At 41.7% G+C, this 22529-nt stretch overlaps 1 long non-coding RNA gene across 5 annotated transcripts in view; it reads right to left on the bottom strand.

Moving 5' to 3' along the window:
- Positions 1 to 6612: 6612 nt before the first annotated feature.
- The window catches only part of LOC102153408, a 71174-nt gene continuing 55257 nt past the window's right edge, over positions 6613 to 22529 (bottom strand). For all 5 annotated transcript variants that reach the window (XR_005365638.1, XR_005365641.1, XR_005365639.1 and 2 more), the window contains 2 exons: positions 7661 to 7761; positions 6613 to 6931 (listed from right to left, as the gene is read on the bottom strand). This is a non-coding gene — a long non-coding RNA (uncharacterized LOC102153408). The remainder of the gene's footprint in view (positions 6932 to 7660; positions 7762 to 22529) is intronic.

Genomic DNA, 22529 nt, shown 5'->3' with positions numbered 1-22529 from the left:
ACCCGCCCACTATAGATTGGGGGTTCCAACCACCTCCTCCTTGGGTTCTTTTAATCTGCTAGGGTAGCTCACAGAACTCAGGGAAATACTTCCTTAGGTTCACTAGTTTCTTAAAGGACATAGTAAAGGATACAAGTCAATAGCCAGATGAAGAGATGCATAGGGCGAGGCCTGAGGAAATGACCCTGAACTTCCATGCCCTCTCCAGGGCACCCGTGTCCCCTTTCCAGAGAGCCCCTGGGCTTAGTCTTTTTGGGTTTATGGAGGCTTCATTGCATAGTCTTGATTGACTAAATCCTTGGCCATTGGCTGATTCAATCTCCAGCCCTTCTTCCCTCCTCAAAGGTCAGGGCGTAGGACAGAAAGTTCCAATTTCTAATCATAAGGTTGGTCCTCCTGGCAACCAGCTTCTGCCCTTGGATGGGGTCCAAACGTCATCTCATTAACATAAAAAATAGATGCCTCTATCACCCTTATCATAGGAAATTCCAAAGGCTTTAGGATCCCTGAGCCCAGAACTCTGGGCAAAGATCAAATACATTCAAGAACTATATTTTGGTCATCTGAATGACAAAATAAGTATTTCTTATAAATCAATGTATTGCAGGACTGATGAGAGGAGAGCCAAAAAGTTAGATTAGGGCCCCATGGTGGACAGCCCTGAATGGAGTGAGGCATGATACCTCTGACTCTGCCCAGTCATCTGGTAGCCCCCAAAATTTTGCTCAGGATAACATGTATGACTTGACTCCTCTTGACATCTGTCATCTTCCTTGAACACAGTAATGTTTGTTCATCCATTCACTTAACAAATGTTTACTGAGTATCTACTGTCAGGCACTGGACTAAGATCTGGGGATTCAGAGGGATTGAGACAAATAAGGCTCGTTACCTCATAAAGATTATATTCCCATTAGATATAACACACATAAGTGAACAACAGCATGATTACAGAGTGTGCTCTATGCTCAGAGGAAAAGAAGCAGAACAATGTGGTGGGTACCGAGCTGTGGGAGAAACTTTAGATATAATAGTCAGGGAAGGCTTCTCTGAGAAGATGACATAAAACTGAGATCTGAAAAACGTGCTGTGGAGCCAATGCAGCAATAGGGAAAGTCTGGCTTGGCTGGACAAGACTCCACATATAAAACTCTAGGTATAAAAGAATAAGATAGGGGTGTCTGGGTGGTTCAGTTAGTTAAGTGTCTCCCTTCAGCTGTCATGATCCCGGGGTCCTGGGATTGAACCTCATGTTGGGGGGGGGAGGGTCCCTGCTCAGTGGGGAGTCTGCTTCTCCTTCTCCCTTTGTCCCTTTCCCCATTCATGCTCTCTCAACAAATAAATAATATCTTAAAAAAATAAAAGAATAAAATAACATCACAAATACCCTGGGTAATCTCAAACATGGATAGAAATAAATTGTAGTATCATAAGAAAGGGGTCTTGGGCACTGGGCAAATTAAAAACAAGACTGATCCAAGCTACAGTGTAAGAACAAAATCCTCTAATATCTAGGTAATGCACAACAGTTGTCAGACTTGAATGAATATGAGAATAATTCAGAGAGTTTGTTACAAAAGCACATTCTGGGGCTTCACCCCAAGAGATTTAGAGAATTTTTCAACAAACACCTGAGTTGGTTTTGATGCAGACCATCCTTAGAATACATTTGGAAAACCACTGAATTAAAGAGACAAGAAAGAGGCCTGCGTTTGGGCAAAGGAGAAGCATAGGCAGTGCAGGGTGCTGGAGGAGACAGTGAATGTGCAGGTACTAGGTGAGGTAGTGAGTGAATCAGAGGGAGGATGGAGGCTATATCATCAGCATACCCAATGCCTTGCCATTACCTGCTTGTATCTGGTTCTTTGTGCCCAGATCAGCAAGCTAACTCATAATGACAGCAATGAATACTAAGGAACTTGATTCTGGAAGCCCAGGAATCCCTGAGGATATCCAGATGAAGATTTGGTATGGGATGGAGGGAAATTATTGCTAATGGGACCCCAGTGATAGCACACCCACATTCTCTTTCACCGAGTCCTCTCCAAGATTCAGGTTAGAAGATAATGCATGGGTTTCCCAAAAGGATAAGGAGTTAAACATAACGCATTTACAACAGGCTTGAAGTCCCACTGGACCAGCTGGGTGTCATTGTTAGCATGGCATGGCCTGCTAAGGAGCTCTTGAAAATAGGGCAAAGCCAGTGGTGAAACAATTGGCTGTGTCATTCCAAACCCATTGGAGCAAATTACATGGAAAGCAAGCAAGAGTCATTATGATTTATATAAATATATGTTGCAGATTTCATTAAGATTAGGTCAGCTTTGCAGTTATCACTTGCTGAGTTGTTTGCTTGGTCCTTAATCTTCATTTGCAAATGCCGATTAGCCTCCTAAAGGGCTCATGGCGGCCAGGAGTAAACCCAACCCTCACCTCATTTTTTTGCTTTCTTCTCTCTGGGACTTCAGCCAAAGGATTGCCTACTTGGGGACCCATCCTGGAAAAGACCTCAAAATAGATCTTCTCAAGTTACCCGAAGGCAGACATAATAGCATAAAACCTTCTCAACTGAGTCCTTGCTAGGGCTCCAGGCAGGGCAGAGGACTAGATTGTCTTCTCTCTGCACTCCTGCCTGTAGCTGGGCCCTCAGCCAGATGGACACTGGGAGGAGGTGAACAGGACAATGGTGAGTCTCCATGTTGGCTGGACAGTCATTCAACAATGCATTGAAATTCAGTCATTAAGCCATAGGTGGCAGGAAGTGAGATAGACATCAGGGACATGAAGACAAAAAATTAAAATACCCTGGAAGAATTTGTTCTTAGAGACTGGAACATAAACATGATCACAGGTTAAAATGAGGCAAAGAAATCATCATAATGCTGCACGTGAGGACGGATTTGGGGTTTTGGCAAGCAGCCTGGAGGTTTTCAGATCTTCTAGAAACATCATCTTTTAGTCCTCCAAATGATGTCTTATGCAGAACACCATGCAGTTTCTAGAATGATCTTCCCAAAATGTCAATCTGACCATGTCACTCCTTGGCTTAAGGCAAGCATCTGCAAACTCTTTCTATAAAGGGCCAGAGAGTATATATTCTAGATTTTGAGGCCAGGCAGTCCCTGTTGAAACTACTGAAATCTGCTCTTGCTTAACTAATGAAGCAAACACAAGTAAATGAAAGGCTATGATTGTGTTCAATAAAACTCCACATAGAAAAACAGGTGGTAGGCCAGATTTGGCCTGTGGATTCCACTTTATCCACCTTTGCCTTATAATCACATAGAAGCTCCCATCTCCTTCGTTTGAGACCCAGATCTTTTCATGATCTGAACCCCAGCACCCAATTGGACCTTCTGTGCCTGCCCCCCACTGCATCCTCTGCCCCAATCAAATGGAAATTTAGTGGGGGAGAAAGCAAGGCTATGGATTGTTAAGTGTTACAATAGAATGCAAGAATCAAGGAAGCAGGAGCCTCTCAACCAAACCTGGGACGGCAGGAAGGTAGAAAGTCAGGTCATTCTTCCTCAATGAAGTGACATCTGAGGCAAAGACTAAAGCAGGCCGACTAAGTGAGAGTTAACGACTGGGCAGGGACAAAGAAAGTACTAGACAAAGAAAGTACTAGACTTTGCCCAGAGTACAAAGACCTCAGGGCAAAAAAAGGCATGAATTCAGGAATGGAGAGTAGTTCCTTTTCAGGGAAGGTTTTACCATGCTCAAAGTTCATGGCAAGCTTGATCAGTGTCAACATCACTCTCCCTAGGGCTGAATCTGGTAAATGTCCCCTCAATTCCCCAAAGCCCTGGGAAGGGGCAGTACTCTGAATCATGCTAATGGAAGCCATGTAATTTCAACCATCCTGGAGGAGAATAGTCTGAGCTACAACCCAGGTCCTCAGCCAAGTTCTAGCACTGAAGGGTCCATCAGAAAGTGAGGCAGAATGAGGAAAATAGAGGAAAGGTAAAACCTCCAGTTGTGGGCCTCAGGGAAGCAAAACACCAATTCTAGGGGCCACCCCTTGGTACATTGCTGTCCATCATTATTCTATTCTGCCCAGCTTGGGTGCCACTGGTTCTTAAAGTCAGTTCTTAAAGTCAGCTTGACATCATCTCCGATGTGTAGTCAACTGACCCTGCAGACTACACACTTACTTGGTCCAGTTGAAGAACTCCAAGCCCTGAAATATTCTAGAGACTAGCCTTCATTAGGGTCCATTTTACCAGTGACAGCATGGGGCTGCCATTCTGGCCTTTGAACTGAAAGAAAAGAAAAGAAAGAAAGAAAAGAAAAGAAAAGAAAAGAAAGAAAAGAAAAGAAAAAAAAGAAAAGAAAAAAAGAAAAGAAAAAAAAGAAAAGAAAAAAAGAAAAGAAAAGAAAAGGAGAAAAGAAAACCCACCATAATCAAGGCCTTTACACTAAGATTGCTTTTAGCTTTCTTCTTTAACCTTCAATATTTTCTCCATGGACACCTTACAGAGCCTCTTCCTAAGGCTTTTGGGCTCCAGGGTTAGAGTTCAGCCCTTAATTGAGCTTCCCCATACCAAGAAGAGACAATAAAGGCTGTCTGCCAGGGAGGATTTACATATTCAGCAGTCCAGCTTCTCTTTCCTGCTTCCATTCAAGACAAAGGGCTGCAGAAGCCTTGATCTCCAAGTGGTTTGTGGCCAGGAGGTGGAGGAATAAAACTGCTTTGTTGAGGACCCAAGGGAAGACTGAGCTGTGGCTGCTTGAGTCTTATCAAAAGAAAAATGGTTACAGCACTTAAAAAAAATAAGTAATGTCAGACAAAACTTGTAAGTAAGAATATGGAATTAAATGTGCCAGATATGCTGAGAGTCAGAGAAACTTTATCTCCATTGCATCAACACATCAACTTCAGGGGTGCTGGCAATTACTTCGAGGCACAGACTCATTTTGTTCTTGTGTAGACAATGTTGTCTGGCATCAGGAACAGGAAGCCTCAGTGCACATTACAGTCGACAGGATTCCAAATTGGGAAGAAGGGTCTCTGGGGGCTTCTCATGGATGCCGCCAACAGGACCAGTCCAACCATCCCAACTGCTGGGACTTGCCGAGCAGCAGGGGAAATGGTGAGGCAGAGAGAGCATGTGTCCTCATGTGCCCTTAATAGAGTGGCATTTCTTAAATTTGAGGCTGAATAGTATGTGGAAGAAAACTAAAACATACTAGTGTGGCATATCCATAAAGACCATAAAGCCAGTTGTGGTTTCCCTAAAATGAATGTTAGTTATTTTAGGGAGTAATTTTTACTCACTTGTATTTGTAAGCACATACTTGCTCACTTACCTAAAACTGTAATAATTCCATTTGGAAGAATGAATGCATGGTATAGTCATGGAGGGCTCTGCCAATTTCAGGGAAAATGTGCAATTCTGGTAAGGGAGAGTAATGTGATGTTCAAATAAGTTGCCCTGTTGGGAGAGGAAGGCAAATCAGACCTACTGTCCCTTTTACTATCGTAGTTCATCATGCCTCCATCAGATGCCAGATACTGGGTTTTGGCAGAACCAAAGCCGCCGCCACTCTGCGTGCCAAAGCTATATCTCCAATAGCTGCTTCATTGCAGATGACCACAAATGAGCATTTAAGTACTGTTTTACCACTGGGTACCACAGGCTCCTAGTTTTATATTCTCTGATGGTAACCAGGGCTTTGCTACCTTCAATCCAGCCAGGTGACAAAACCTGTCTTAGATTTTCATCCTTGGGAGCCTAATGCCTACAGCCATTTCTGGTACCAAATATTGTATCCATCAGGGCTTAGATGTAGATAGCAGGACTCCTTTAAGTTTTTTTGAGATTTAATACGGGGAATTATTGGAGGAGCCAGAGGATATGGCTGTAGAATTGACTACCAGAGAAACTACTTCCTCTATCTTAAGGAGAAGGCACTGCAGAGGCTCTTGTGTGCAGGGTCATATAGATACTGCAAGGTTAACACCAACAACACAATGCCATGTATGTTCCAACTGTCCCTGCTTAACCTACGACTGATTCAAGTCTTGCCAGGTGTGCCTGACTGTGAAACCAAAATCACATCCAAAAATCTTAGCTGCAAGAGTACCTAGGAAATTTTTAGTTTTCTAGTCTGGGCAGCACAAAAAAAAGAATACTTGAAAGGGGTGGCCAGAAGACGTGGAGGGATAAATCTGGAGTATTTACCTCCCCACCACCATAAGCTCCATCCAAGTTCTCAAATCACGAATCAACCAGCTACATGTTTGAGGAGATCTCTCTGCACACAAGACACTTTGGAAGGTACAGCGATGCATGAGGTATATCTAAATGAAGACGTTCCCTGATTTCACAAACTACCTAAATTAGTGCACTAGAATGAAAGTTCTCCTTACAGGACCTTACAGGATGCAGTCTTGCCTCAGATTTTTTTCTGGATTTCTGACTAGGAACGGCCTGTACTTCATGAGCACACACTCATGTGCACTTGAAAGCAAGGCTTACAATTTTAAAGTCATACCTGCCAGAGTACTAGCTCATGTTTACTATGTGCCAAGCCCTGTGCATATTCTTTGCATACATTATATTATTTCAGCTGCACAACAAATTCCACTGGAAAGTAGATGTTGTTATCATTTCCATTTTACTATAAGAAATAGAGGCTCGAAGTTAAGTGATTTTCCCAAAGTCACGCATTTTTGAAGGGGCAGGGAAGAGATGGGAACTGAAGGCTTCATGGCTTCAAAGAACGTTCTCTAACTGTAACATTGCATTTAACTTCTTAATTAAGAGAGTGGAGCTTTTCTTCTTGCTTCATAGCCCAGCAGGTGTGGATCCCAGTGACTTTTGACACTTTCCAAATAGGGCACCTTCTCTTAGTGCACGAAGATGTCTTCGAGTTGGTCTCTTACTGAAGAAATTCAAGTGAATATGCTCTAAGATCTGCAGCTGTCCTAGGGAGAAGGAGCAGGAATGATCCCAATCATCGCTTTGTTACTCTGGTATACCTCAAGCTTCCCCAGGTGGCTATCAAGATTTATAAGGTGAGGCATGCTTACTTAAAATTTAGATATGTTACTTCATTAGTATATCTTAGTAATATTCAGCCCCTGTTCTCATATTACATATAATTTGTTCCCTTTATGCTTGCTTCCTTCCTGATGTAATATAATTTTGAGGTTGAATACATGAGCTCAGTTTAGTTTAGATTCCTGGCTCAGCTGCTTATTAGTAGTAGAGACCTTGAGCTAATCCTCTTAAATTTCATTTTTCTTATAAGCAAAATGGGCATAATAGTAGAACCTACCACATAAGGTTATTCACAGAGTTGTTGAACAGATTAAATCTGATGATCCATTTAAATATTGGCATGGGATGCCTGGGTGGCTCAGTCGGGTAAACATTTGCTGTCATCTCAGGTCATGATCTCAGAGTTCTGGGATCCAGCCCCGCACCGAGCTCCCAGGTCAGTGAGGAGTCTGCTTCTCCCTCTCCCTCTGCTCCTCCCTCCCACATGTGCTCTCCCCCACTCTCTCTCTCTCTCTCTCTCTCAAATAAATAAATAAAATCTTAAAAAAAATTGACATACTCTCTGGTAAATAGTAAACACTGAGTAAATGTGAGATATTATTAATTATTAATAATTTATAAAACTCTGTACTAGGTGCTCTGAAAGTACTCACCTTTGCAAATTCAACAAACATTTACTGAGTGTTGGGGATTAAAGAGGAATCCAATATGAGTCTCAGCCCTCTGGTTGCACTGTGTGGTAGAGGACACAGATCTGTAAACAAATCAATAGAGATAAGCCTATAGCATCCGTCATGGAGCATATCTATCCCAGCTACAGTGCCAGCCACAGAGCAAGTGGACAGTGCTATTGGCTAAGATGTCAGCCGACTTCAGAAAAGGTGGTGCTTCAGAAAATTCTAAAAAGATGGCTTCCAGAGGCATCTGGGTGGCTCAGTCGGTTAAGCATCTAACTCAATTTCAGCTCACGTCACAATTTCAGGATCTTGAGATTAAGCCCCACAACAGGCTCTATGCTCAGCAGGAAATCTGCTTGAAGATTCTCTCTTCCTCTGCCCTGCCCCCCCCCAACTGGCTCATGCTCTCTCTCTAAAATAAATAAATAAATCTTTTGAAAGAAGAAAGAAAGAAAGAAAGAAAGAAAGAAAGAAAGAAAGAAAGAAAGAAAGAAGAAAGAAAGAAAGAAAGAAAGAAAGAAAGAAAGAAAGAAAGAAAGAAAGAAAGAAAGAAAGCAGGCTTCCAGAGCATGGGAAGAAAAGGAATTTCAGGCAGAAAGAAAAGCAAGAACAAAAGCAAACTGACATGAAGGGAACCATAGGCAATGGGGCAAATCTCAGACCTGGAGTGGGAGGCAGATGGATTTAGAGTCTGGTGGGAATAGTGTCAGCTAACATCATTGCTGTAAACCTTATAATCCCAGTGCTCCACATGGCCCAATCTCTGTATAGTCACATTCAAAGAAAGAGTCTAGGGGCAGCCCGGGTGGCTCAGCGGTTTAGTGCCACTTTCAGCCCAGGTCCTGGTCCTGGAGATCTGGGATCAAGTCCCACCTTGGGCTCCCTGCATGGAGTCAGCTTTTCCCTCTGCCTGTGTCTCTGCTCCCCCTCCCCCCATGTCTCTCTCTGTCATGAATAAATAAAATCTTAAAAAAAAAGAGTCTAGTTACCAACAGGCAATCAGTGGTAATCAAATTTCCCCCAGTATTCTTACTTAAAAATGCCAAGGGATAAGAACACCATTGATTCCAAGATTTCCTAATATTACTAAAGTTTGTATGCCTCTTCCCAAAGTCTCACACTCAGTGCCTATGAACCATCTCACCCCTTCCACTGTTCTCCAAGTCTTTACACACACTTCCTTCATTGTCATGCTCCTCCTTCCTCCATCCCAGCCACAACCACCCCCTGGCCATCTGCTTTGTTCACATTTGCTGGCCAGTCCAAGAGAGCAAGCATGGGATTCTCAACCTTGGTGTGCTACAGGATAGCACAGAGAAGGCACTCATAGGCTGCTAGCTCACATGGTTTTGAGGAAAAGGCTACCTCTAGTTCAGGGGCTCATAGAAGGCCTCAGGAAGCAGATGGTCCATGACTTGGGATCATGCTATTTGAGAGGATTTGGACAGATGGAAAAGGAGAAAGAGGCCATTTGTGGGGAGAAGGACAGAGAGTAATAGACCCAACATTAATACACCATTGCTGTGCATCGGGGATGGTTGCATTCCCTTTGTTTCCAACATGGCTGTGGTGCAGATATTCTGAGAAATCTTAATGTTTGGGAGGTAGAAGGGACTTCAGCTATTCTATCATCCTGTCCTCTGGATTTAGAGATGAGATTAAGGCCTAGAGAGAGAAAGAATACACAGATTTTTGCTTAAAATTCCAAAACTTACTCTGAGAATCACTTTTTTGACCAAAATCCAAAACTTACTCTGAGAATCACTTTTTTGACCAGAGTCACAAGCTAGATTTATCACACCTGGGAAACTCCACTATTGCTAGTCATGGGTGTGAATCTATGGGCACAAAAGCATATGCAGTAGGCAGAAGTGCTCTTTTGTGTGTTCTTTTTAAAAGGGATTGGCTGTCTGGGGTATGTGCTTCAGAATCCACTAAGCCAGGGATGGAACTGGGGGAAGGCAGTGTGGAGAGACAGTTTTCAGGATTGAGGCTGATTCTTACCCTACCTGGACTCTGCCACTCACAATATTGTGGGTCAGGTTACCTGGCCTACTGGCCTCAGTTCCCCAGCTTGTAGAATGGAGTGTGAAATCACACCTTCCTCCCCATGTGGTTGTAAGGATCCATTGAGAGGATGTGCACAAAGCACTTAGAAGAGGGGCTGGCACTGAGTCCCAGCTCAGTCAATGGTAACTAATATTATTAGTTCTGTTGAACAAACACATTTTGCAGGCGCCTTGCAGCAAAGACATTCTAATATGCTCAGTGTCCACTTCAATCTTATTTATTGGGCTTATCTTGTCTTATGAGCCATGGTCAGTATTTACAGGCAAGGGGTTGTGTTGGCAGCATTAATATTGATTGTGGGACCACCTGGGGCCTTTAGTCTGTCCCTTCCTCAAGATAGCCATGCCACAGAGCCCTCGGAGGGGGCAGTGGAAAGAGGGGGGACAGCAGAGCCCTGCCAAGTGCTTCTGGCGTGGATTGCGTGGGCAGCAAGGCTGGCATAGCCCCTGTCCTGGCTGGGCAAGGTAAGCCGGCAGATGTTGGCTCCGACACAGACGTTGCCCAGGAGAGAAGCAGCCACTGGTGTCAAGATTCGCTAATTGCGTTGCCTCCTGGCACAGCATTCTCACACAGCCCTGATATCGCTCTTCCAGTTAGAAAAGGACCCTTCCTGCCTTTCATTTTGTGGCAATTTCTTTCCAAGGGACAAAGCCTGGCTCAGTTGTGAAATTTGGTTTTCAGAAAAGGCTCTTCTGCTGTGCCCAGTTTTCCAGCTGGGCTGCTCTATAGACTAGAAAGAAAATTGACTTGGCCAAGTTCACCTGGCAAGCCTATTCGCTCAGTAGGGCTCTTCCCCCCGCCATCTCCCTTTGGACACCAGTTTCTTCCACTAAAACTTTTCTCTTAAAGGCAAGATACACTGATCATTTAGTTCTTTCCCTGCCAGAGAACTCACAAAAACACACATGCATCCTTTCATCTAGCATGTTTACTATTTTTTCCCCTCCATATTTAAGCATAGCTGCATTTCACAGTGAAAAGGACATCCTTTGCTATTAGAAATCTTGATTATGAATATCTTGCCACACCCTAGTTTTGTGACCTTGGACAAGTGATTTAACTTCCTGGGGCTCAGTCGCCTGGTGTACAAAGGGTGGATTATACAGTTCACCCCTTTGTGTTGCGAAGATTAAAGGAGTTATGTAAATTACTTGACACTGTGCCTGGAGCACTGTAAGTTCTCATTAAATGTCCCTGCTACTATTTCATGTAACTAGTTGCAGAACAAATAAAGTCACATCTCTTTTAATGGTACGATTAATTTGTCAAGCTCCCCATATGCCCAGATTACCAAGAAGCCCAGAATTTCCTACTGGGGCCCTTTGGACTGCCCTGAAATGGTCCAAGAATGTTTAATCAGCACAAAGGAGGCAGCTCTGCTGCAAATGCTTCATCTAGACCTGGAGAATCCAGTGAGCAGGTGGACCCCCATTTCTTGCTCTTGCTTCCTACAGACTCGATGTTAAATCCTGGCCCCGCACATCCAGTGAGCCAGTAGATTGCTGCTGGATGTCAGTGCTGGTCCAGCAGTGGTTTTTCCAGAATGCAGAGGTGGAGGGCAAGGCAGTCTCCTTCCCCAGTGGGATGCAGGTCAGTGGCCAGTATTCTACCATGGGCTATTCTAATGATACAGCCACACTTGTACTGCATGTACTTGTGCTGCTGATCTGTGTGGGCTATAACTGGTTAGTTCAGACTTGCTGGTGCCTGAGGGACACTGTGATGGGGGAGTGTACAGACTCAGAAACCGGGTGGTCAATGTGAGTGTGCCCTGTGCACCCTTAGGCAATTTATTTGACCTGTCTGTTCTCCATCCCCATATCTGAAAACTGGGAGTCTTAATAGTTAACTCATAGGGAAGTAGGGAGGATTAAATGATCTGATACACACAAGGCACTGAGAACAGTGCTCAGCATATACCAAGTACACCGGACATGTGAGTTACATACATAGATATGAGTCCTAGATCTATCACTATTGACCTATGTGACCATGGGCAACTCATTAGTCTCCAACTTTGACTTCTTCATATATAAAATGCAACAGATGGAAATACAACCATATCTGAGTCAAGAGATCTGGCTTCTAGTCCCAGTCTGCCCTTAATTAGCTCTGGATATTGGCAAGTAATTCTGTTTCATAGTACTTTAGTATCCTCAGCTATAAAACAAGAGAGCAGGATTAAATCATCTCTAAAATCCTATTAGTCTAAAGATAGATATTTCTATTATCTTAGTAGATTGCTATGTATTGCTCAATATCAGTGATCATTTAAATTCATAATGCAGTTTTTATTGTTGATATATAATTATGACTACTTCTTGGGGTTGGATCAATTGGGAAAATAAAATCTCATTTTCTATTTACAACAACCCTATGAGAGAATAATATTGATTAGAACTGCTCATGGGGCTTTCGTGTTTACCATGTGCCCAGTTTCTTCTGAAATATGGGTTCTACTTCACTTCCTCTCCATAGTAGCCCTCTGAGTGAGGGAGTATCCTAATTCCCACTGTTCAGATAAGGAAACCAAGGCTCAGAGGTTTAAGTAACATGCTCAGGGCTGTACAATTGGCAGGTGGTGGAGGTGGGGTTCAAGGATGGGCCTGTCAGACCCATAAGAATATGACTATTCTGCAGACAGTTATTAATGAACCTGCCTCATAGAGAAGACTCTCAGACTCATTCAGCAAATAATGTGCCCAAGTTCACTTATAAGTTAGAGGCACAGCCGAGACCTGAATTCTGGCTTTCTCCCACCTCATCTGGAGTGTGCTACACCCTGCAGCCTCCCAAACACGCTTGCTTGTGGAATCAATGAATACAAATGAGGGCTGATTTGTATTCATTTGCAGCTAACCAGCAGATTTATACTCTCTCTGCTGCACACCTCCAAGAAACACATCCTCATGCATATACCATCATGGCTTTAGGGATCTGCTCTCTTTCTCACAGACTCACTCACAGGCCCTGGGAAAGATCACAGCCCTATCTGTGAGCATATCAGAACCAGACTCCAACAAGGGCTACAGTCAACACCAGAGGCACAGCACTAAATGCTATTGCTTTACCTGGTAGAAAAACCAGAGACAGGGGTCTGTAAGTGCAGATGGCACAGTCACTCAAGACAAAACAAACCATCATCAATCCTAGCATTGGTGGAAGTTGTGAGAATTCGAAGGCTGGCATGTTAGCTAACTTAAAAAGCATTGTGCCATGTCAGAAGACACCCATTCTTAAATTCTTGAGTGGTGGAAATTGAGCCAATGGACAGATGACAGAAGGATCCCAAGAGGTTGCACCTGCCTGTCAACAGCCACTCCAACATCCATTCTACTTGTGTCAATAAGGACAACTTTGACTTCAACAAAGGGAAATACTCAAGAAGAATTGAATAATGAGGTTACTGGGAGCTACTGGTGGGAGGGGTTCAGTCATAGAACTATTAGAAGCTCAACAGTAGTATTGATAACCAGATCTTTTCATCTACATTCTGCTGCTTTGTCTGAAGTCTGACCACTTACTGTTATTGTCACAAAGTGGTTGCTGGTGGCAATCAGAACTAAACACTTTCCTCTTCATCTCCATGAAAGAGAGAAGAAAACCTCTTCTCCAGCACAGAATATAATCTTTGCATCTTTCATCTCTATTTGATTGGTTCAAGTTAGGTTATGGCCTACCCCCAGGCCAATAGCAGTCACCAGGGGGTTTATGTACTATTATGTTAGGCTAATCAGAGATTAACCATCGAATTTATGTATGGATAGAGTGGCTTCCTCTGAGTCACTTGGACTTCATGGCCAGTGAGTTGATCCATGAATAAAATCTGGTTCCTGTTGGAAGGGTGGAAGGATTGCAGGGTCGCCAATGTTGTACATTACAATTGCCTTCCCAGATCATGCCATTCCTGGAATCCTTGACTGACACTCCATCAGTCACCATGTTTCATTATCCTGGACCCACAAGTAAATCAGGTTTTAGTCCTGTCTCATCAGTAAGCCTCACGACTTTTGCTTTATTGGTTGGAATAAAAGCTCTTTCTTTCTTCCTCTGTATCATGGTAGTATGAGGCTAGAAGGTCCTAGATGTGCTCTTACTATTTTTTTCCCATCACAAAGTAAAAGTATCCCAGGGAGGATTTCAGGGCACAGAGATTGCCTGCAAAATGGGTCAGAACTCTGAGGACACTATGGATCTCTGACTCAAACTATACCTGGAACTCACCTGAGCACTGAACTTCGCAATTATTGAGTCAATCAATTCTCACTATTTTAAAATCCAACCTCAGTTTTTCTTTCTGCTTTTTGCAACATGAAGAATCCTTACTGACATAGCATAATCCAGTTCTTTTCATTGAAAATGTTTCCAATCACCAGATCTGCTTCCAAAATAAAGCAGGCCACCTCCTGTTCTCTTCTGTCTTCCGTCACTGGAGGTGTTCATGCAGAGACTGGCCAACCATCTGTCCAAGATGCTATAAAAAAGATTTCTACATTGGTGGGAGGCTGAAAAACCACCTTCTAAGAACCCTTTCAATTCCTTTCCAATTCCAATATGCTAATACCCCTATTAAGCCAAGAAGAAAGTGGAAGGTGTGCTGAAACATATATAGGAGAAAATAAATCAAAGTCACTTGGATGAAAGATGAGAGTCTTTCTCTCTAAAGTAGGACTAGAGACAAAGCATGATTCAATTATTTGTCCTTTGATTAGTTTTATTCAGATATACATTGACCTCCAAATATGTGCTATGCACTAAAAATGTAGAAATAAACAAAAACCAAGAACCCATTTTCACAGTGTTGACTTTCTAGTAGTCATGCTATAGGGGAAAGATGTGGGTTTTGGATTCGGGAACACCTGAATGACGGTTATCGCCTTTACTAGACAGAGAACCTTGGGCTGGCTTCCCTGATCTTCAATTTCTTAATTGGTTAAATAGGTGCTATAACATCTACTTTGTACAGTAGCATGATTGTTATATGAGATAATGCATACATGTAAAATACCTAATGAAGGCCAGGAACAAAGCAGGTAATCAACAAATGGTATTTCCTTTCCATAGCTAGAGCACTAATGGCTATGTGTTCAGGGGAGAATTACAACATTTCATCTTCAGCATGACCTCCAAGAAGCTCAGATATAGCAGAGAATGGAAGGCCATGCAGAGAGAACTCTGGAGGAAGCTGATTTTAAATGAACTAGATCACCAAAATTTGAGTGAGAGAATGAGAAGTATCCAAGTTTACTCATTCATTCAACAAAAATGCATTGAGTATTCCCAATGATTTAACAACTATTTTAGGTGCTTGGGACCTGGCACTGACCCAAACAGAAATGTTGCTTCCCTCATGGGGCTTATACTCTACTGGGAGTAGAAATACAAGAAATAAAATATGGGGGAAATTGTCATAATGCTGCAGGGCACTGAATGCCAAATAGATCATGCTAATAACTGGTGCTAAGGCAAAGAGGAAGAATTAAGGGATTCAAGAGTTTGGGTAGCCAGAGAAGCCTTGATGGGGAGGGAATTTGGGGAAGCTGGAGCACAGGAAGGTATCCCTAAGACACTGTGGTACCACAGTGAGAGGGAAATTGTGATGATGATGATGATGATGATGATGATGATGATGTGGGAGTGTGGCACCTGTATCTAAGAATTCCGCAAAGAGATTGCAGGCCAGCGGGATGCCCACGAACCAAGGCAGGAAAGTATGGGGAGTAGGATCATTTTATATTTCAACATAAGGCCTCAGCTGAGTTCAAATCCTGGCTTTACTACTTAGTAGGCCACTTCGAGCAATTTGTAACCTAGGTCATGGAGTTGAGCTGAGGGTTAATTGAGAAAAGTCCTATAAAGTGCTCAACAGGTAGCAGGCTTGCAATAAATTACTATTTCTGTTGTTTTTGTTGTTGTTACCATGATATCAAGGCACATTAACCAAGTGTGTTCATTTTCTATGAAGTCTATAACAAATGACAAAAAAATGCAACAACTGAAAACAATGTTCAGATGTTAACTCAAAGTTTTGTGGTTCAGAAATCAGATGCGTTTAACTGGATCTCTGCTTAGGGTATCACACGGCCAAAACCATGATGTCAACTGGGTCGGGCCATTATCTGGAGACACTATGGCAGAATCCACTTCCAAGCTCATCTAGATTAATAGAAGGATTCAGTTCCTCTGGTTGCAGGACTGGGGCTCCCATGTCTCACTGCCAGGGTCACTCTCTGCTCCTGGAGCCTGCCCACATCCCTTCTCCATCTCCAAACCAGCCACATTGCATCAAGTCCTTCTCACACTTCAAGTCCCTCTGGCTTCCTCTTATGCCACCAGCCAGAGAAAGCTCTGCTTTTAAAGAGCTTATATGATTATGTTAGGCCCACCTGAACAACCTATATTAAAGCCAACTGATTAGTAACCGTAATTACATCTGCAAAATGCCTTTTGTCTTATAACCTAACATAGGGTGATATCTCATCATATTCACAGGGGAGGGAATTGTACATGGGGAGAAATCACTGGAGATGATCTTAGATGTTTTTTGTTTTTTTTTATTTTTATTTATTTATGATAGTCACACAGAGAGAGAGAGAGAGAGAGAGGCAGAGACATAGGCAGAGGGAGAAGCAGGCTCCATGCACCGGGAGCCCATCATGGGATGCGATCCTGAGTCTCCAGGATCGCGCCCTGGGCCAAAGGCAGGCGCTAAACCACTGCGCCACCCAGGGATCCCGATCTTAGATATCTGACTACCACACTAAATAAAGATCTCTTGAGCAACTAATGTGTGTGACACAGAATGTGGTGGGGAAAAGAAACAAGCTGGAAGATAGGACAGCTAAGATTGCAGCAGCCATGCTGTAGTCACAATCGATTAGCACTTAGCCTTTCTCAAACATATTTCTGGTCCTGATCCAGTACTTGAGCTGCCTATGATATTCCAAGTCAGTTATATGGGTCCACCGATCAATCTGCTGAGAATGATTTGAGTTCCTATTACCTCAGCCTATGTGTACTTATGTTTCCAATGTTAATTTCAGACACAATGAATGTACCTTCCTCAGCCTCATCCAAGTCATTAGGGAAAAAATTAAATAGGGCACAAAGACAGAGGGAGATGGTCATCTAGCCCCTGTTGACTTCCTCCTGGTTCACAGGAACTGTTAAGTGGCATCCTTGGGTTAGAGTTAAACAACTTCATTATTATTTTCCTAATTTTATTAGCATCAGAACCTGTGTTTTGTCTTTGCAACTTGGATATCCTTAGGGATCCAATCAATTCCTTGATTAAGCCTAGTTATCCTCTTTCCACTGCAGGTGCCTCATCTCTTTCCCCCCAGGCCTGCTCCATTTCCCTGAATATGAGGCATGAGCAGCCTAGGCTGAATATTGGAAAGTTTCAGCAGAATTGATGGTGTCTTGGTGGAGCATAATCAAGATTATTGGAGCAGGACAGGAGGTAAGTTCTAAGTTGCCATCTGGGTGATGAGAGGACTAATCATAGAGCATACCACATAGGCTGTGGATTCCACTGGCTTATTTGTAAAGAATGTGAAGAGTACTGTGGTTCTGACATTATAATTGAGGATAAAGCCAAAAAAAAATAGTGTGTTCTGTCTTTGTTATTGGGAGTCTATTTTGAATCATGGTTGGGTTGCCCAAGCCTGAGAAATTCTGGAGATGTGACACACAGGAATAATAACACATGTCCCACGAATGAATTATTTGAGGATTAATGAGATCATGGATTTTAAGTTCAGACACAATTCCTGGATCATGGAAGATACCAGTAACTTGCTTAGTAGGCCAGGAGACTTGTGCTCATTTAAAAAAGATACATGAAAATTTTTATTCTTTTTAAAATAACTTTTACCCATTTTTAGCTTCCACTACCCTGTTGACTAATATTTGACCTTTCTTTTTTAATGAGGTATTTTCCTGAAAGAAAAGAGAAAAAGGAAAAAATAAAGAGTATGATTTTTTCATCATAACATCAAATTTTTATAGTTGACCCCAAATAGCCTGTCTCTTCCTTGTATATCTTCTTATTCCATGCATATCTAAAGTAGTCCTTTTTGACTAGAATAGATAGGAATAGGTAAGAATAGACAGACAGAAATAGATAGATCAATGAAACAAAGTAGATAGTCTATAAATAGATTCCAGTATGTATGAGAATTTAATATATGATAAAGGAGACATCACATATCAGTAAGAAAAAGAAGGATTATTTAGCAAATGGGGCTAGGACCTCTGGGTAGCAATTTAGAGGGGGGAATCAATTTTAGGCTCTTACTTCACATCTTGCAGAGAAATCAATTCCAGATGGGTTAAATAATTAAATATAAAAATATCAAATCTTAGAAAAACCAGAGAAAAAAGAGAGTGAATAAGAATTAAATCCCCAGAGGAGGAAGAACTTTTCAAGCTTAGAGCAATAGAATAAAGCATGAAGATTAACAGATTCAACCACTTACAATTTAATTTTTAAAATCCTGATACACAGACATACAACAGCTAAGACAAGACTTTATATAATAGTTGCAGTGAGTAATAACAAAGTGTTAATTTTTTCTAATAATGGCTCATATCAATCAATATAAAAGAATACCAATACATAGATCAATAAATGGGAAAGATACAGAAAATTCAAATATGAAGAAGCTATATCTGTTAATGTGAGAAAAGATATAAGCTCAATAGCAATTAAGATAATGGAAAATTTTAAAATAAAATATGAACTTTTAAAATAAAAATATTTGATATTGGTATAAAGAAGTTATCACACTTATCCACTGCATGGAGTAGCAGGAATTTGTGTAATGCTTTTATAAAACATTTTCATAATTCATACTAAGACACTTGAAAAGACTTCAGATAATTTTAAGGGGCATTCTCAATTTTCAGAATCTAAACTAAAAATATTTTTAAATATTAGAGTGAGAAGAGACATAGAAGGAGACACATTAGCAAGAGGCTCTCTGTAGCAGAATTCAAAATAATCATTATAAGTATAATAATAATAGTTATTATTAGTTCAAAATAATAGTTATTAATAGTTCAAAATAATAATTATAAGTATAATAATCATTATAAGACGAGAAAATGGTGTCAATTATAACATATTCATCTATGCTTTATATGATGTTACTAAGTATATCAGTCAGGGTTCTGGAAGGAAATAGGTGATGAGGTCACATTAGATTGATTTGAGACAGGTTTAGGAAAGAAATTATTTACAAAGTTTTGGGCAGAGTATAGGAAAACTTATGACATGTAGCTAATAAAAGAGCTCCTGCAACCTCTAAGTCTAATGAGGTGTGGGAAAGGAGCAAGGAGAGTTGTGTGGTGAGGTGCACCTTGATAGGACTTATGACTTCTTTAAGTCAAGGGACACAGCCATCCTGAAGCCAGTCTCCATGGAGTGATACAGGAGAATATTTTATTATCATTCCCCTTCTTCTCCCTATCAACCTTAAAAATAAACATAGTTAATTAGTTTACCAAGAAAATGAGTTTATTCAGGAATGGCAGGGGATTTACAACTCAGGACATGCAAACCATAGCCAACCAAAGGCAAGTCTTCAGAACAAGAAGAGGGGCTCACCTTTATAGAGAAGAAGGAGGAAGGTGGGAGGGACCGCTTGAAATGAAAGTCCGTTAGAGAAGAGTGAGAGTTTAGGGAGGTGGCAACTTCTCATTGGCTGAGTTGTGGTGGTTCTCATTGGCTACGTTATTGCTGGGCAAAGAGGAAATCTTTCCTCCTCCTGAGACTTGTAAAGCTTATTTTCTGTTGAGGTATTAAAGGTAAGCTATGACAAATGGAAGATGCATGAGAACACTTCAGGACTTTTGATAAGGTTATTCTTTGTTCATTTTCATATCCTCAATAACTTTCCAAGATCCCCCTTTGGCTAAGACCAGTGAGAAGCTAGAGAGTAAGTGGATTTTTTTATATCATCTACTCACATCAACCGTTCAAGGAACAGAACAGGGGGAAAGGAGACATAAAGAGATCAGGGGAGATACAATGAAAAGACTCAGTACAATGGAGAAAAGCAGTGTTTAAGTTTATCCTTATGGTGTGAACCAAGGGAAAAGAAGAAATAAAAGAAATACACTAAAATAGTACGTTTTGTGTTGAGGTCTTAATGTTTTTAGTAAATTTTCCTTTTCTTCATATTTTCCAAATTTGAGGTTGTTGAACTGGGGCAGGAACTATTCTCTTTAACCTTTGCATCTCCAGCACAGAGCATGGTATTTGGCATATCACAGGCATTTAATAAAATTTAAAATACCACTTGTACTTTTGTCATATGCTTCACAAGTTTTTATCTCCAGCCCAGGAGATGCACAGACCTCATTTCTTATTGTATCATTGCATAGTTGTGTTAACTCACTTTCACTAATATTTAAAATGTTACATAACAGTATCCTTATATTAAGGTATCTGGGAGCAGAGAGGAGGTAAAAAAAAATGTACCATTAACTTAAAATATATCTCATTCCTTGCCTCTGCACTAGCCACCTTCTTCCACTACTTTTTTTACTTCTCTGACATTCTACCAGTATGCTCAGGAAGATGGGGATCTTAAGGAAGCTTTCATTTCCATAGGATCTGAGTCTTGAGAGGTTGGAAGTTTTTCACTGACCAAGTACTAAGGGGCACCTCAGCAAATCCTCCCTAATCCATGGCCTTATTTTGTAGCAGAAATGTAATTTCCAATGGTCCCATGACAATTGGGGTCAGTCATGCAGTCCAATATGGGGATCCTTCCTCTTCCTATTGATTTGTTCACAGGAAGACCCCAAAAAGGCCAGACCTTAGCTTACAAATCACTGGAACCATGATAGTGGAAATACTACTCCTTGGGTAGTACTACCTACAAAGCCACCAAGCCCTAGATTGCTGGGACAAGAACCAAAAAGTCTTCAAATGAGTTTGTTCCTACATCCACATGAACCAGTGCATTCTGGCTTTGTGGTTTATCTACTGGTTTATAGTATTTCTTACATTCTGTAGGTTAGGACCCCATGCACCTATAGTAGGCTCCCACAAGGTGCCATTCTGAGACCTTCATAACCATTCCCTCATTCTGTCAAGCTGGTTGCTTCTGAATAGTGGAGAGATGGTTGGATCAGTGAAGACAATGGATATGATTCCATGACTACACTTTCTTTGCTATAAAGTGAGTTTCTTGGTCAACAGAGATAGTGTTTCAGATAGTGTTTCATAATGCATTTTGAACTAAGAACACTGGTACTAAAAGAGCAATTTGAGCTGGGAAGACTAATCCACACTCAAAATTTGTGCCTATCCCTGTTAGAACAAAGAGTTTTCCTATTTGTGAGAGGAGGGGTTCAATGATATGTTATTTTAACAGATACCTAACCACTTCCCTCTGGAATGGTGCCATATCTGGAACTTGGAATTGGCCTCCGGTCTTGCCAAGTTAAGCACTCAGCGTGGTGCAGCCAGGCCAGGATGAGGGGGAGTGCATGATGCTGAGACCATGCATAGCCTCCATCTCGGCTGTCATGCCCACATGGGCCCACTGAGCAAGCCCTAGGGTGTGTAGGGACTGACATCCACAAGACATTCTTTCTTGTCTACCTGATTGATAAGAGCTTCCTTTGCAATGGATGTCCTCAGATAGGAATCAATGTAGGAGATAAATGACTTCACTCTCTTTACCTATTCTAGGTGCCAGTTTATCTCTTCCTTACAGATCTTTTTGTCCCCAATTTTCTAATCTTGTTCTTTACCCTAAACAGTCAGCCAACCCAATAGCCACTACTTTTGTGTCTGTAGTGTACATCTACAATTCAGATCATTTTTCCTTTCCCCATGAATTGGACAACCAGATGTAGTGCCTAAAGTTCTTCCTATTGGATTAGTCTCCTTCATTTCTTTCTTTTTTTTTAAGATTTTATTTATTTATTTGACAGAAAGAGAGAGAGAGAGAGCACAAGCAGGTGGAAGAGCAGAGTGACAAGCAAACTCCCTGCTGAGCAGGGAGCCCAATGTGGAACTTGATCCCAAGACCCTGAGATCATGACCCAAGCCAAAGTCAGATGCTTAACTGACTAAGCCACCCAGCAGCCCCTCATTTCTTTCTTTCAGAGACATCTCAGAGTGGGGTAAGTGCAGCAGTCATCCACTTCCAGCATATGCTCTCATACTTTGCAGACCCATCATTAAACCAGGCCCATACTTTTTCTTCCTCCATTAACTGATCACAGGGAACCTTTCATGAAGCCAGAGGTGTGAGTTGAGGGAGAGGCAGCAAAGCAGTAGATGAGGCTCTAGGGGAGTCTTACCATCTGTAAGTGCAGTTTATTTGTATCTCTTAGACAATTGAGGCCTGGTTCCATATGTCCCATTTATACTTTGTAATGCAATGCTACTGTATGTGCCAATTTTATGCTTCAGTGTATCAAATAACATCAAGGTCATGATGAGCAACTCAGGTCTCATAGTCACTTGGTGTCTCATGGCTAGACATTCAGTTTCTACCAGGGTCCAGTAAATGCTTTTCAAATAGAGAATAATTGTCACAGAAGAAGTCCTCATTACAAACACTAGGAGTCAAGCACCTTTTGGGGCTTGCCAGAGGCTTCATATAGTATCGCTGTTTGCTATAGATGTTTTCAATACCATTGGGCCTACAGCATCAAAAAGCTTTGAAATGCTTTACACTACAGACTGAACTTGTTACAGAGCATTATTATGCTCTAAGCCCCATTCAAAGCTGTCATCATTATGAGTTAC

This window comes from Canis lupus, chromosome 10 (assembly GCF_011100685.1).
Source record: "Canis lupus familiaris isolate Mischka breed German Shepherd chromosome 10, alternate assembly UU_Cfam_GSD_1.0, whole genome shotgun sequence".
NCBI lineage: Eukaryota > Metazoa > Chordata > Mammalia > Carnivora > Canidae > Canis > Canis lupus.
The sequence above is the reverse complement of the archived record's forward strand: the minus strand, read 5'-3'. Positions and strand labels throughout refer to the sequence as shown.